General features: G+C 42.4%; 1 pseudogene; it reads left to right on the top strand.

Moving 5' to 3' along the window:
* Positions 1-804: 804 nt before the first annotated feature.
* Positions 805-15,991, top strand: LOC148102819 (SH3 and cysteine-rich domain-containing protein 3-like; annotated as a pseudogene).
* Positions 15,992-16,289: the final 298 nt, after the last annotated feature.

Genomic DNA, 16,289 nt, shown 5'->3' with positions numbered 1-16,289 from the left:
TCAACTGTTCCATGTTGCTGTCAACCACCACATGAGATCCAAAGAGCTGTCACTATCAGTGAAGCAAGCCATCATTCGGCTAAAAAAAAAACAGCAAAAACATTAGGCGTGGCCAAAACAACTGTTTGGAACGCACCAGTGAGCTCAGCAACACCAAAAGACCCAGAAGACCACGGAAAACAACTGTGGTGGATGACCGAAGAATCCTTTCCCTGGTGAAGAGAACACCCTTCACAACAGTTGGCCAGATCAAGACCACTCCAGAAGGTAGGTGTATGTGTGTCAAAGTCAACAATCAAGAGAAGACTTCACCAGTGTGAATACAGAAGGTTCACCACGAGATGTAAACTCTAATCTGGCCTTCCAAAACAGGAAGGCCAGATTAGAGTTTGCCAAACGACATCTAAAAAAGCCTTCACAGTTCTGGAACAACATCCTATGGACCAATGAGGCCAAGATCAACTTGTACCAGAGTGATGGGAAGAGAAGAGTATGGAGAAGGAAGGAACTGCTCATGATCCTAAGCATGCCATCTCATCAGTGAAGCATTGTGGTGAAAGCGTCATGGCGTGGGCATGTATGGCTACCAGTGGAACTGGTTCTCTTGTATTTATTGATGATGTGACTGCTGACAAAAGCAGCACGATGAATTCTGAAGTGTTTCGGGCAGTATTATCTGCTCACATTCAGCCAAATGCTTCAAAACTCATTGGACGGCGCTTCACAGTGCAGATGGACAATGACCCAAAGCATACTGCAAAAGCAACCAGAATTTTTGGAGGGAAAGAAGTGGACTGTTTTGCAATGGCCAAGTCACCTGACCTGAATCTGATTGAGCATGCATTTCACTTGCTGAAGACAAAACTGAAGGGAAAATGCCCCAAGAACAAGCAGGAACTGAAGACAGTTGCAGTAGAGGCCTGGCCGAGCATCACCGGGGATGAAACCCAGCGTCTGGTGATGTCTATGTGTTCCAGACTTCAGGCTGTAATTGCCTGCAAAGGATTTGCAACCAAGTATTAAAAAGTGAAAGTTTGATTTATGGTTCTTATTCTGTCCCATTACTTTTGGTCCCTTAACAAGTGGGAAGCACATATGCAAACTGTTGTAATTTCTACCCCGTTCACCTGATTTGGATGTAAATACCCTCAAATAAAAGCTGACAGTCTACAGTTAAAGCACATCTTGTTCGTTTCATTTGGAATCCATTGTGGTGGTGTATAAAGCCAAAAATGTTAGAATTGTGTCGATGTCAAAGGAGCTTGCAAAGAAAAGCGTCTGGACTTCTTTAAGTTACTTGAAGACGTTTCACCTCTCATCCGAGAAGCTTCTTCTTCCTTAGACCTTAGAACTGAAGAAGCTTCTCGGATGAGAGGTGAAACGTCTTCAAGTAACTTAAAGAAGTCCAGACGCTTTTCTTTGCAAGCTCCTTTGACTACGATGACCTGGATGACTGAGAACCTTCACAGACGTGTCGATGTCCCAATATTTATGGACCTGACTGTAACATGCAATTCCAAGAAATCTTTCTGAGCCCTTTACCCCTTAAACCAGGTTTATACTGTCATAATGTCAAGTGAGAACTGTTGGGCTATACCTCGTAATCCAGATTTATAAAAGAAAGCACCTAGACAAGCAGACTGTATCTGCAAATATTTGTGAATGAAGAGGTCAGGGGTGGCAAACTCCAGGCCTCGAGAGCCAATGTCCTGCAGGTTTTAGATAACACCCTGGGTCAACACACCTGAATCAAATGATTAGTTCATTACCAGGCCTCTGGAGAACTTCAAGACATGTTGGGGAGGTAATTTAGAAATTTAAATCAGCTGTGATGGATCAAGGACAAATCTAAAACATGCAGGACACCGGCTCTCGAGGCCTGGAGTTTGCCACCCCTGGAATAGGTCATCCTAAACAGCTCTCTGAATTTGAGCATGGTACTGTAATGGGACCGTGCCTTTGCAACTACTCAGTTCATGAATTTTCTTCTTGTAGATTTTCCACAATTGGCTGTAAGTAGTATTGTGGCAAAGTGGAAGTTATAGAGCAGGATCACCAATGGAATGGCACACTGTGTGATAGATAAAGCACCTGTTGACTGTCTAACTCAGGGGTGGGCAACTCCAGGCCTCGAGGGCCGGTGTCCCTCAAGGTTTTAGATGTGTCCTTGAACCAACACAGCTGATTTAAATGGCTAAATTAGCTCCTCAACATGTCCTGAAGTTCTACAGAGGCCTGGTAACGAACTAATCATGTGATTCAGGTGTGTTGACCCAAGGTGAGATCTAAAACCTGCAGGGACACTGGCCCTCGTGGACTGGAATTGCCCACCCCTGGTCTAACTGCACAGTTTCAACCCTTCTTTGACATTGACATCACCACACAACCAATGCACCAGGAGCTCCATGGCATGGGTTTCATGATGGTTGAAGGACACAAAACCATGCAGTATTGCTCTCCAAAAGTTGATTCTGTTCGTCTGGACGTAGCGTTTTCTGGGAGAAACGTTTCGTCACTCATCCAAGTGACTTCTTCAGTCTCAGCTGACTGCAGGTTTCAATCTTATAAACAGTACATTTGCATAATGACTGAAACCAGTTTATAAGATTGGGGAAACCTGCAGTCAGCTGAGACTGAAGAAGTCACTTGGATGAGTGACGAAACGTTTCTCCCAGAAAACGCTACGTCCAGACGAACAGAATCAACTTTTGGAGATTTTTTTTCCTGGATGATTGAGAATGCATCAAGACATGCAGTATTGGATTTCTGCATCCTGGCTCAAATTGCCTGGATGCTCCAACCTGCATCAGGGTCCAGTGCCTGTGGACAGAAGTTTTAACTTTTTTACACGAGTACATTTGGAGGAAGAACGAAGAAGTTCTGCACACCAACATCTAAACTGAAAATGGGAAATGTCTGATGGAGGCTGCTAAAAGAGGTTCTCTGGGTTAAGTTGGTTACTTGACATTTGTGAACTTGAATGATCTCTCAGCTGTGCTCCTTTTGATACAGGCTGCTGTTAAAATGAAATTTCACAAGTCAATAATTCTGACAAAGAAAAACCTTTTTATGAATATTTGCCTTCAGGAACTAAAAACTAATTAGCAATAATATTCAAGCCCTAATTTCAGTACTTTGTAGAAACCCATTTAATTATAGTTTTGAGAGTTGTTGGGAAAGTCTCTGCAGGCTTTACAAATCCGGATTAGGGCAGTTTATCCCGTTCCTCCTGACAGATCATCTCAAGTTCCCTCATATTCAATGTGAACTCTGTGTGTCTGATAGTACTGCGCTGTATAATTCCAGTGCTAAAACAATGAAATCCTTGGATGAGTGACGAAATGTTCCCCCCACTGAAAACGCTACGTCCAGATGAACAGAATCAACTTTTGGGTCTGACATTCCTTTTATTTACACGGCGAGAAGGTGTAAGACCCACATAAGCACAAAATAAAAGGGTCTGTTTTCACTGAAACCAAAAGGAAATCTATGCTGGAGAAATGTTTGCGCTCTCTGGGTAAACTTAAGTAGAGTTTAACAGTTTGTGTGTAGTAAAGACGAGTTGCATAGAAATCACTTTATCTTATTTGCATGTGATATATGTGTGATTGGGAAACAGTAAGGACAGCTCAGGGGGAGTGAAAGTCTCCAGCTGGGATCAAGCCAGGTCATGGTAACGCCATGGCTCTTCTCTTATATTTACTGTGCAAATGGTTGTTATCTTTGACTCATGTTCCTGTAATTTATTAACACCATAATACACCATTTTATGTTGTATATATATATATAAAAAACACAGAAGGAAGGTAGAAGGAGCTCATAATCACAATCTCATTAGCAAACTAAAATATATTAAATGTCTTAAATGAGCTCAAAGGTTCTTCATAAAAATGTAAAAGTGGCATTGTAAAGCGCTTTGGGTGCCTTGAAAAGCACTATATAAATCCAATCCATTATTATTATTATTATTAAACGATGGCTAGTCTCTTGAAGAGGTATACCAGAGAGATAGAAGTGAGGAGAATAACCTTTCAGTGGCAGGAGATCAATATGAGAACAGTAGCCACACCAAGAAGGATGCAACACATAACAGCAATGCTCAGTGGCTAGTGGAGCTAGAGTAGAACAGGCACCAGTAAACATCACAGTGGCAAACATCCAAGAAAAGCTAACTGCACTCCATAAGCATCTGGCAGCACAAATGAATGAATTGCTAATGGTTGAGACACACCTGGAATGGCTTACTAAAGGCTGGACAGTCCTGATCCCAAGGATCCCCCAAAGGGACCGGTCCCATCCAACCTGCATGAAAACAACACGGAAGCTCCTGCCAGGTGTCATAGCCGCTAAGATGAACTGGACGTGGCTCAGTACATGAGCTGGGTGCAGAAAGGATTGGCAGGAACATCAGAGGGGCAAAACACCAACTAATGGTACATACAGAAGTCGCTTGAAACTGTAAGACCAGACTGACCAATGTGTAGAGTACCTGGATTGACTACAAGAAAGCCTATGACTCAAAGCCTCACATATGGATCCTAGAATCCCCAGAACTGTACAAGATCAACAGGATGCTAAGAGCTTTCATCAGGAATTTCATGGGGATGTGACAACACTGGAGGCCAACTTCAAGCCAATAGCACAAGTTGCCATCAAGTGTGGAATTTACCAAGGAAATGCTTTGTCCCCTCTGCTCTTCTATAGGCCCCGAACTCTTTAGCCAGATCATTAACAACCATCTACAACCATCTACAAATTGGTGCAATCACCTCTTCTATATGGATGACATTAAGCAGTGCACCAGAAGTGAAAAAGACATCAATTCCCTGTCACTGATTCATACCACTAGGTTCTACAGCAACAACAGATAGTAACAAAGAGAGGGACTTTGGGGACTGTAATACCAGAAGGCGACATTGCAGACATTGAAGTCACCTGCAGAGAGTAAGGCAAGTCCTGGGGAGTCAGCTGAATGGGGAAAAAGAAGATCTGGGCAATGTAACATCTCCTCCTGGTCTGCCCTTTTGGGATAACAAGCTGACCAAAGGAGGAGATAGAAGCCACTTACATCAAGACGAGAAAACTCCTCACCATGCATGGAGGGTTTCACCCTAGGGTGGTAGACACAGATGGACAAGCTGGTGATGGCTAACCAACTAGACATAGTTGTGGTAGACAAGCAGAGGAAGATGGCCGTAGCGATAGATGTACCTATACCAACTGATAGCAACATGGGGGAAAAGGAACAGGAGAAGCTTGAGAAATACTGAGCGCTGAGAGAGGAGCTCGAGAAGACACTGAGAGTAAAGGGAACAGTGGTCCCCTGTGGTAATTGGAGCACTTGGGGCATTGACCCCTAAACTGGCTGAGTGGATCCAGCAAATCCCAGGACCAACATCTGAGCTCTCTGTCCACAAGAGCACAGTCTTAGGAACAGATACTGAGGAGAAGATACTGCGTAAGACCCTCAAGCTCACAGGCCTCTGGCATTATTTATCTCAATCTTCCTCCTGTTGAAGTGTTATTGAGTAAGACCGAGCAGAAAATGAATGTTTTTTGGGTGATTGTAGAGTTTTGATTTATACTGTGCAATTTCTACTTCTGGAGGAAACTTTTCTGAACATGCCGTAAACACATACTGCAAATCAAAGTCTGTTCTCTTTTACTGTGTCTGGGATAGAGAGGAACCAACATAACTACCTATATACAATTAATTGGTAGAAAATACAGGTGGTCTTCATTTGATTTATCTAGCCTACTTTCATGTCAACACTCGCACTTTTATTACCTGATAAAGTGTGAATGTCAGATATTGCATCACCTCTTCCTCTGCCTCGTGTCATTTGGTGAATAACTGCAAAAGTTAACAAAAAATTGCAAAAAATAAACAATAAAAGCAAAGGTGAATCAAATAGACCAATACGGCAAGGCTGGGATGGTCCATTTGGTAAAGTAAATCCGTTGGGCATCTTTCTTTGCCTTTAGACAACAATTCTGATGGCAAAAGAACCAAACGGGACATGCAAAATAAATAAAAAGAATAACTGCAAAAGTGAGTTTGAATAAGTCAACTCTCAGCTGACAGAAGCATTGTGGTAGGTCTGTTTAGGAATTCTGACAGCTAAATAGAGTTGCAGTGAGATGGCACTGTAATGTGTGAACTATCCCTGGTATTAGCAGCTATTATTGTGTAAATCCACAGCCTGATGGCCGCAGGGCTTCTCTAATCCTGCCAGACTTTGAGAGTTCAGTCTGTCAGGTTTCCCTGTGATGGTGTGTGAATACAAAAGCTTGTAAATATGTGTGCGTGTGTGTGTCTGAGAAAACGATGCCCTTGTTTTTGACTGTATAGAGCAGCAGTGAAGTCAAGTTCTTGGATGTTCAACTGGGAATGTTGTGGGTGTCTGCTGATCGCTATTTTAAAATCTACATCTATTTGTCCCACCTGTGGTTTGTGACAAAAACTCCATAGCATGCAAAGCTACCCACCGAATCCATGAATTTTCATCATGATAGCCTATCTCTATGACAACTGGGATAGACTCCATCCTATCCAATTGGATGGATGGATGGATAAAAATGAAGAAGCAAAAACCTACAACAGTCTCAGCACTGAAGTTCTTTTTCTCGGCTCTGGCTGACGTGATGCGGTTTGTGCGACGACCTGACGGGCTCCATATGACTCAGAGTGCAGTATTAATAGACCCGGTCTTGTATAAATCTGTCAGCCTGTGGTGGGCGGTTCAGGACACTGAGACTGTTTGGGTTGAATAACGAGAACAAAGTAGTGGAATCTCAAAACTGTGTCACTCAGGCCTTTCAGATGTTGCAGGTAGACGTGTAGCTGATAAAATTATCCAATGGTTCCATTAAATACATCTTTATCCACATCTTGCTTTTTTAAAATTTCCACAAAAAGACAAAGTCCTTCGTGTCAAACCATTGGTGCTCATGGCAACTATTTTATCCTTATCTGTAGTGATTTTATCCTCTTTCCTTTCAGGTATATTTCATCTGTGATGAGGATGTAGAAGAGAACGAGAAAGAGGGACGACTTCCTCCAGAGCCAGTCAAACCAGCCAGTGACAAACCTCACAAGTTTAAAGATCACTGCTGCAAGAAACCAAAGTTTTGCGATATCTGTGCTCACATGATTGTTTGTGGGTGTCACAAAACATCACCCAGCACCACAGCCAGGCACACGTTTAGTTCCCGACGTGTTTTGGTAAAATTGTAAGACAGCGTGGCCGTGGCATGAGTGTAAATGAGTACTGCAGAGATTTTTTCCTCCCATATATTTAATGTGTATGCACCTCTCCTCGCCCCCTCTCTTGTCATGTGCTCTTGCAGCCTGTAGGCTTTGGAAGAGCCTACAGCTCTCTCTACCGGAGTCAGCAGTATGCCACAGTCTCGCAGCTGCTGCCCTTTTGCAAATCCCACTTGCACATATTGCTACATTGAGATAAATTCCTCATTAAAACCAAATGCCAAACCTGGACACTTAGCCTTTTAACATAAGTTCGCGTCAACATAGCGGTCGTTTTTAAGAAATGAATCATAAAGCAAATGTGTTTTTAGTTTCGGTAACCTGTAAATAACCCCTCTGTTTTTCATGGGTTGGTGTGTTTGTTTGTTTGTCATGTGGAGTTTTTAAATGATCTTTTTAAATAACTTGCAACATCTTCAACACTTGTAAAACAGAAATATATATAGATACATAATAAGCAGCACCTTTTTTGTTGCTAATAGACAGTGTTGGGAAGGTTACTTTTAAAATGTATTTCATTACAGATTACAGAATACATGCCCCAAAATGTATTCTGTAACGTATTCCGTTACGTTACTCAATGAGAGTAACGTATTCTGAATACTTTGGATTACTTAATATATTATCATGCTGTTTACAACTACATGAATGTACTATTGCTGTGATTTATTACTGTTACTGAAGGTCCGCGGCGCCAAACCGTAGTAAAGGGACCTCTGGCTAATACGGTGGGTTCGTGTCGGGCTCGTAGCTGAAAACTAGCTTTACTTTGTTGTCTGGGTCAACTTTGCTAGCGAGAGACAGAGAGAGGCGTTGAAAGGCTGCTCCAACAGAACTTATTGTTTTTGGAGGAAAACACGAACACGGTGTACAGTCGAGTCTTAATAGCTTACTTACAACTGGGCTCGTCAGGCTCTCTTCTTGGCTGCAGTGGTTATTATTATATTTACATGCTTCCAGCTCCCGTTTTTGCTCGATGACAGCTCGTACTTTTCCTTTTTCTCCCTCCCTCGCTCACAGACACATAACGTGTATGGCAGTCCATTCTCCCTGCAGCACGGACTACACTGCCCATGATGCTACATTCTTTAGAGCTATGCCTGTAGCATTCTGCCTATTAGCTTAGCACAACAACAACAAAAAGGCCTCTCTCACCCAGGAAACACGCAGAGAGAGAGCGTCACCCTGTAACCATGGCAACCGTAACGCTGCCGCCTGGAACAACAGAACGTAGCTGTCAAACAAAACCCAAACAGTCCTGACCCGCCACAATATGAAACAGGGAAGTACCGCCGTGTAATCCATTTATTTCAACAAAGTAACTGTATTCTAAATACCACCTTTTTAAACGGTAACTGTAACGGAATACAGTTACTCATATTTTGTATTTTAAATACGTAACGGCGGTACATGTATTCCGTTACTCCCCAACACTGCTAATATAGCAGATTTTGGGACCCCAGAACAACTTACACAATCAGTTTTGAGTCCTTTTTTGCTTTCTTCCTTTATCAGCAAGTTTAATGAATGCTAATCTTTGACAGCATAGTCAACCCACACTGACCCTGTGTTAGAGACACTGCAAATCAGTTCGCCTATGGCTAACAAGGGGTGTAAGAAAAGATCCGAGGACAAGAAGAACGTATGTATGGATGCACTCAGACCTTTTAATCATACAATGCAAAGGCAACACATTGTGACTTTAATATCAGACTTTATGGTTTACATATAATATCTGTATATGCATATATTTATATTTATGCCATTAATCTTGCATTATGTTTGCAATACTGAAGTCAGTCAGTGCTGTAAAAGTACTAGTACTGCTGTACCCACACTCAGATGATGATGATGGAGGAAGCAAGAGGATGAAGAAGGTGAAAAAGTAGAAAATAATCCTGTGGCTTCAGTAAATGCAGACGCGCACCAGTCGTGCATTTTAGTCAAGCTTGGACATCTTTTGTGCCAGGAGTATTTTTTAAAACATCATCAAAATATTTAGTATTCCTCCTTGTTCTTAGCAAAGGCCGGAGGAAACAAAAGAGGAAAAGTTCTTGCTGATGACAAAGTCTGAGAATTACAGAGTCAATGAAAATTATAATCTTGCAGATAATAATAATAGCAGTGATAATTACCGCCGTGAAAGACAGGTCAATCTAAATTTTTCAGAATAAAAAGCTTCAGCAGGGGAAGATCAGTATGTTCAGCCAGTCTCACTACTATCCGGCTCTCTATTGCTTCAAGGCCATAGGGAAAGATGATCTACAAGTTCGGTAAGCTCCTCCAAAACACTTCCTGTCTCCTTTGATGACTTCCTTAATCGCTTTCTTGCTCTTTTTCTTCCAGGCTGCCCTACTTGTTCGTGTCATCATGTGACATCTGAATATTCCTAAAATACTCGTGTCTTATTTGTTCTTAAGTGCCAGTGAGCACATGGCAGTGATAGATGACTCCAATGAGGAATGGTGGAAGGTGAGACCCAGATTTATTTATTTTAATTCAGCTCACACAACATATTTCACTGTAATCATGGTCAAGTGATGTTTTCAACCATGTCTGCTCTCCAAACACTGTGAAATTTCACCTAGAGATATCGAGCCAGATGGCACGGGGATTGATTAATTAGATTTTGGTCATTATCGAGTTCTGGGATTTCTGCCACTAGAAGATGATCTTTTTTGAGCCAGAACAATTATGATGGGAAAAAGAGGTCTAATGGCTGTTGGCTCCTTCGAAAGGTTTGTTTTCAATATTTATGTGGTTGTTGAGCAAATGTAAGCCATGAGACCAAAAACTTCAACAGGAAAAAACAAGTGACGTAATTAACTACAGACCTGATGAGTTTGACAGCACTGTGCATCATCTGTTGTGCTATTTCTCACTAATCTCAAAGCCTTGCTGTGACATGATATGTCCATGTTTAAACTGAGGCATCTCAGTAATTCAAATTAGACCCTGGAGCCTCAGTATACCTCATGATCAAAGCGTTTGCTCCACCAGGAGGGGATTGGGACAAGAACGGGATTCATCCCCGCCCACTACATCATCCATGTGTGAACAAGAGAGGAGGTCCACAAGGTGACCCGCTCCTTTGCTGGCAACAGAGAGATGGGCCGAATCACTCTGAAGAAAGACCAGGTTAATGCTCACATGCACAATCGAATACGCAGGTCCTATGCAGACACACTACAAACTGTAACTGTAAACTATATTTACACCTCGCCACTGTTTACACCAGACTGTAGGCCAAGAATGAAAATGAGAGAGTGAAATACAGATATTTGACAATTTAAAGGAAATCCTAGACCAGGGGTGGGCAATCTCAGTCCACGAGGGCCGGTGTCCTGCAGGTTTTAGATCTCACCTTGGGTCAACACACCTGAATCACATGATTAGTTTGTTACCAGGCCTCTGGAGAACTTCAAGACATGTTGAGGAGCTAATTTAGCCATTTAAATCAGCTGTGTTGGTTCGAGGACACATCTAAAACCTGCAGGGACACCGGCCCTCATGGACTGAGATTGCCCACCCCTGTCCTAGACCCTTGATTTACATTAAGAGAATCCGATGACTCTGATGATGTTTTGCAGGCATAATTCAAGTCCATTTAGAAAGAAGGGCCACTGCAAATAAAAACACAGTGATTGCCTTGTTCTGACATTAAAACTTTTCCTAATAGAAGTGATCTCTTAAAGCAGGGTCCCCAATCCCAGTCTACGAGGGCCGGTCTCCCTGCAGGTTTTAGATCTCACCTTGGGTCAACACACCTGAATCACATGATTAGTTCATTACCAGGCCTCTGGAGAACTTCAGGACATGTTGAGGAGCTAATTTAGCCATTTAAATCAGCTGTGTTGGTTCGAGGACACATCTAAAACCTGCAGGGACACCGGCCCTCGTGGACTGGGATTGGGGGCCCCTGTCTTAAAGGATAACAATGCTCTCATGAATTTGGCATGAGGGAACAGTTATAAATAATGCGATGTCCCCTGCAGTCACCAGATTACAAGGCAACTGAGATTTTGAACAGCAGTGCTTCCCACAACCAAAAGAGGAACTATCTTTGGGACGAATTGTGCTGAATCCTTCAGCAGATGTTTAATTTTAACTCATTAAAAGAGAGCTAAAAAAATATAAAAATAAAAAAGTGCTACACTGCATTGCTCTGGTATTTGCTAAAACGTAACACAAGTTGCCTCGCGAGCTCCAAATGTGTTTTACATCCACATTCCTGTTCTGGCTTACTATTGAGGATTGTTTTGCATCTCATCTGTCGAAGCGCACTCACACATATTGAATCGCAGATTAATTTCTGCTCACAATTGTTCTGTGCTCTCAGCGGATTTGTTATTGAAATAAAATTTCATGCATAAACCAACACACACGCTCAAGAAGAACATGGTCTACACATTTCTGAAATTTCTCAGCACCGGGCCTGCTATCACGAGCAGCAGGTTGAAAACGTTTCAGAGCAGGCTGTCAGGCACGACCTAAACGGACTTTAATTTCAGTGCAGGACTTAAGAATGCCATGTAAACAATTACTGGTTAAAAGTTTTTCCACCTGTAGCCGTTACATCAAGTGAAACATAAACTTCCATAGGAATTAAGACGGTAAGCAGCAGCCAGGTGCTGTGAATCAAATGCACTGGATTAACTGATCATCAAGTGTGATTCTGTCTATAAAAGCAGATGTTTTGGCAATGGAGCATTAAGGAGTGTGTAATACTGTTCCCACAATCTTTCCAGCAAATTCACACAAAGGTCAGACAGTGCAATGCTTAGAGAAATTTTAAAAAGGTGTAAATCTCAGACTCTGCAGGCTTCATTTAGCAAGGTTTATGTTCATTAAAGTTCATGAGAGAACAGACTTTTTCAGATGATCAAGTAAAGCTGTGTTCAGAATACACCCATCATGGTCATCCTGGAGTTTTCATGATTCTTTGAACATCGTTTGGTTGCCCACGATGAGTCTATGCAAACTTCCAACCACAACTGTACTGTCTGAAAAGTAGCAGACACTTAACAACTGTGGTGACACTCAGTTTAACATCAGTGAAATGCCTTTTTAAATCATCTGAACAACTTTGACCTCAACTTTGGTCCACTGCAATTAATGCACCAAGTAAAAGTAAATTGCATGATTCTCCAAAAGTTGATTCTGTCCGTCTGGACGTAGCGTTTTCTGGGAGAAACGTTTCGTCACTCATCCAAGTGACTTCTTCAGTCTCAGCTGACTGCAGGTTTCAATCTTATAAACAGTACATTTGCATAATGACTGAAACCAGCCCACTGAAGGAACAATGGGCTGTGAGGTCAGTTCCTTAATCATAATTATGCAAATTCTCATGACCATTGATCAACAACCACTGATCAAAACCCACTGATCAATGGCCATGAGTACCATTCACAGAGAGTTGGGGAATGGCTGCAATCACAGCATTGTAAGATGGCGAAAGATGGACCCTTAGGCCCCCTCCTCGATTCAGAGATGGTCTTTCCCTTTTCACGTAAATGGCCTCCTTGACTCCACGCTCAAACCAGCTCAAACCAGCTCAAACCAAAATTGCATGATTATTTAGCAAGAAAGAAGAAGAAGAAAAAGCCAAGCATGTGGAGATTCTTTGATTTATTATTGAGATAATTTTTTTTTGCTGTGCTTGTGTGTCATTATATTGTGGTGAAGAAGCGCGAGGATGTCAGCAGCTAACCTGCTGCAGGAGATCTTTGTTAGTCAGATTCATGTTTTTGCTAACTTTTGTAACAACATCTTGATGCATCTCAATCATCCAGGAAAATAAATCTCCAAAAGTTGATTCTGTTCATCTGGACGTAGCGTTTTCTGGGAGAAACGTTTCGTCACTCATCCAAGTGACTTCTTCTGTCTCAGCTCACTGCAGGTTTCCCCAATCTTATATTTCTTATTTTTCTAAACACCGGGTCTCTGTGGCTTTTAAACCCCAAAACACGCTGCGCCAAAAATTGGTCCACCCCAAAGATCGGGTCCCCCGACACAAACAGAGTAACATAGTGTACGCTGTTAAGTGCCAGGATTTATACATCGGGGAAACCAAACAACCTCTGGCGAAGCGGATGCCACAACACAGAAGGGCTACCTTGTCAGGCCAGGACTCTGCAGTCTATTTACACCTACAGGCCAGTGGACACTCTTTCAAGGATGAGGATGTAACATCCTGGACAGGGAGGAACTCTGGTTTGAGCGTGGAGTCAAGGAGGCCATTTACGTGAAAAGGGAAAGACCATCTCTGAATCGAGGAGGGGGCCTAAGGGTACATTTTTCGCCATCTTACAATGCTGTGATTGCAGCCATTCCCCAACTCTCTGTGAATGGGACTCATGGCCATTGATCAGTGGGTTTTGGTCAGTGGTTGTTGATCAATGGTCATGAGAATTTGCATAATTGTGATTAAGGAACTGACCTCACAGCCCATTGTTCCTCCAGTGGGCTGGTTTCAGTCATTATGCAAATGTACTGTTTATAAGATTGAAACCTGCAGTCAGCTGAGACTGAAGAAGTCACTTGGATGAGTGACGAAACGTTTCTCCCAGAAAACGCCACGTCCAGACGAACAGAATCAACTTTTGGAGTTTTGTAACAACAATGCTGCTGCTGTAACAACCATTTCTACTGACAATATCACACATAAAAACAGGCCCTTTTAGAAGCACAGATAATGCACATTTTCTTATTGTCCATGTGAATAAATCATACGAATTACAGCCCCCACATATGTGGCCGAGGTTGGAAAATATAATTAACAGGATCAGACCTGCGAGCGTGTGAGTGCTTCTTTCCATCAGTCATCCGTATAACACTGAACGATCACCGAATGAACATAATTTGAGTGTGTTTCATCATATTATGCAAATTCAGTGTGTGAGGAGGAAGAAGAAGCACACAAAGGGTTGGATGTGGGAAAAGGTGCAGGATTTGTTATCGCTTCGTTATCAGTGTCGTTCTTAGCGAAGGTAAGAATGCATTCATGTCGGGGGAACAAATGCGAGACAATAATGAAGCAGAAACATTTCCAGATCTTCAAAAGGCTGCAGAGCTTTTATCTATAGATACTCTGAGTGCAGTGTAATTAGCTGAATGAAACACTGCGGGGATGGTTGGCGACGGGGAATGAAGGGAATGGCGTATGCAGCTCTGAAGAGATATTTTAGTGAACATATACAGCCTGAATCACAGGACACGTAGACAGAAAGACAGATGGACAAACATCTGTTCACTTTGTTCGCACGCCTCTACCTGCTGCAGTGTCTTCTGATAATGTTTAATAAAGAATACTTGCTTTAATTTTTGTGCTTTTTCAGTGATCGCTCGTCTGAATAAGACTGATTTTCACATTCGCTGCCTCCCTGCTTACCTGGTTTCCTCCCCTTCTCGGGCTCATGCAACATGTTTAGATGCAGATGATGAGTCGCCTGGTCACACCTCCTTCCTGCTCTGTCGTCTGTCAGAGGAAAGGAGATTCGTGGCCCGAGCAGGTACCACTGCCAGGCTTCAGCAGTCTTCTGATTGGACAACAGAGAACCCCTTCAGACACGGGTCACTTCCCCCTGGGAAACTGCCTCTGCTTCATGCTGTGCTGGACTGAAGTGACTGTGTGGAAGATGGGCTACCATAGCTGCCATGTTGTCATCCTCGACCCTGTGACCCTGCCACAGCAGACAGGCAGGATGGAGGAAGGTTGCCAGGATGTTTGTGGATGTGTGTGGGTGGATGATTTTAGATATTTGTATGTGAGTTTTTGTCTGTGCATTCAATTAGTGTGCTTATATTTCTTGCTTGTATTGTTTTCAAATGTAATGCACGATCAGCAGATTGATTTGATATATAGCGTAAGTATTAACTTTTTAAAAAACCCTCCTGGCATCTGAAAGTTGAGTCTGAAAGCATAAAGTTTGGTTTCCTCTGAAGATTTGATCATTTAACAGCTAGAAATGAATAACTGGTGCTTGGTTTTTCTTTCAAAATGACACTCATTGTGTCGTTTTGCACAAATGAGGACAAAGAGCTCTATAAAAAGAGAAATTTAAAGCTCTCAACCTTTACTATGGAGCTTTAACAGACTTTCTGAAAAAGGCTTTTTTTCCCACCAGTCAGTACTTCTTCTTCCTCTTCTGGCCACACATGATCATCTGCCTCCATTCTTTCATATAATACATTCTTAACATATACAACAGTGTAAATACCACCTTGAATTACACCGTGCTGAACACAGTTACCATGCAGCGCCAATTTGAACCAACAGAGGTCCCCGTTGCACAGGACAAAGAGCCAGTCATGCTGAAATTCTCACTGAACCAACTTGACACCCCACTGGGAGCCAGTGTGTGCTTATTGTTAATAACGGTTTCGGAGATGCACAAGCAACCAGATTCCAGCTTTATCTGTAGGAAGTGTCTTATTTTTCATGTTAATAAAGCTGTGATATCAAACAAGCACGCAGAGCAGCTGGGAGCGCTGGTTTGGTTTCTAGAAACCCTTTACTTTTAGAGTATTGACCTGATTTGTAGCCACGCAACAATTAAATTAAATTCACTCATGCCAGAATTATTACTTGGCATTAAATATAATAATCAAATTAGATCCAAAAGTTTATTACATTTTCTCTCCTTAATTTGTGATCCCCAGGTGTTACGCATCACACCCATGGGTGCAGTTTTAGGCCTGGCACAGCTTGCTGCTTTCCTCTAATCATGGAAACCTCCTTGAACGTGCGATGTGTCGTTTGCAACGCATGTTGAAACAGCATTATACAGCGTTAAAAAGTAATATAACTCCGTGAGGTGTCAAACTGCACCTATGGCTGTGCAGAAAGTGATGCACCCCTTTTTAAGAGCGCAGGCTCTGCATCATCCCATTGAACCGCCACATTCAGAATCGCATTTACCATCGAGTCGAAGAGAAAATCTATCTTCCCTCTGCCAGCCGCCGAGAAATGTAGCAATGTGAGGAAAAATAATAACATAAAACTATATTAGAGATCCTCTTT

The sequence above is a fragment of the Neolamprologus brichardi genome, chromosome 5, assembly GCF_056152115.1.
Source record: "Neolamprologus brichardi isolate AB-2024 chromosome 5, ASM5615211v1, whole genome shotgun sequence".
In the NCBI taxonomy this organism is placed as follows: domain Eukaryota; kingdom Metazoa; phylum Chordata; class Actinopteri; order Cichliformes; family Cichlidae; genus Neolamprologus; species Neolamprologus brichardi.
This window is presented reverse-complemented; position numbering and strand designations above follow the sequence as displayed.